The following is a 1454-nucleotide window of genomic DNA, read 5'->3' as shown; positions in this document are numbered from 1 at the left end:
TTATCGAATAGGAGAGTAATCTATACAAAAACAAATAACAGCTAACGTACGTCACTTAACCCTATTACGCAATATCCATCATCACTGATACTACTTAAAGATCCCCAACTTTCAGCCTTTTGCCATTTCCCAACAAGAAAACCGATAATGAGGATCATCGTTGCTGGTGCAATCTCAAAATTGACAATCCAAGCAGCTCGGCAATCGATGAAGGGAATAATTGGGATGAAAAAGTCGAAGAGGATTGGAAGGCCTTATTGGCTGGGCGTTAAATTAGAGGATTAGACACTGAGTATTGGCAGAAATATGTAAGAAAAGTTCCAAAACCGATAATCCTCGGGTTCTCACTCCACAGAACAAGCGCAAATGCGATTAGAATCTCACATAGCCCATGCTTGACATTTGTGCCTCCTTCCGGTCATTAAATCAGCTTCCCGGAGTATCCAACAAACTGCAGACTCTCACACCACTCGCTTTTAAAAATATTACTAAACAATCTCTCAACTCTGGTGATGGGCAGACTCGAACGCTACGAAAGCAATATCATGACCTACGTGAAGCCCACAAACTATAAACTAATTGACAGAGCAACTCGATATATCATGGCACTACGCTAGGGCAGCAGTTACGCGGAAGTTGTCAGAATGATCTACAAAATCAGGGATGTTATCAAGCCTGATGATCCGATTGTCTTGCGAGTAATCGAGGAATTCAATAAACAACACCAATGATCCAAAATTGAAAATAAGTGGGAATATGCGAAGTATTATTATGGAGTATCATTGTGAGTTAGTGAAGAATATTTTGCATTTTATATGCATATTTGTGTTTATTGGCGCATATTTGTGAATTCAAGGATGACTGAAATATTTAAAAGCAGTGCCAACATCGCATGCGATAAACTAAACAAATACATTATCCAGACTCTAACAAAGGCTATATTAAATATAAATATTATATTTATGAACTAAATGCCAATAATTATTAATTGTACCATGAAACAAGAGTAATAGGATTCCATTTTGAATTCGTAAAACACGCTTAAGTAGTAGGGAGAGCCATATACGCATATTCACAATGTGCGCATTCAGAAATAACTGTAGTTTTTATCAGCACACACTTACAGAGTAGAAACAGACTCCGATGCCCAAACTTGCATCAAGTTCCCGAATTTCTATACTAGTTAAGGTTATTCTCAATCATTGGTGATCATACTACCGTAGAGATATCCCTTTTCTGAGCCTTCCTATGCATTTTATGAATAAAATGATAAAGGGCAGCTCAAACCTCAAGGATCGCATTCATCACAAAAACTGCCGATATCATCTCTGATAGAATCCTGGAGTCCCAAATATAAAATCCTATAAATGATCGAACTCATCAGGAAACGCATCTCCCAAAAGATATAGTTTTAACTCGGCTTAAAAGATAATGCTCTTTACAGTTTAATAAAT

This window comes from Brachycentrus maculatus, unplaced genomic scaffold (assembly GCF_059751285.1).
Source record: "Brachycentrus maculatus isolate JH-2025_06_01 unplaced genomic scaffold, ASM5975128v1 h1tg002349l, whole genome shotgun sequence".
NCBI lineage: Eukaryota > Metazoa > Arthropoda > Insecta > Trichoptera > Brachycentridae > Brachycentrus > Brachycentrus maculatus.
Note: the sequence above shows the minus strand (reverse complement) of the source record.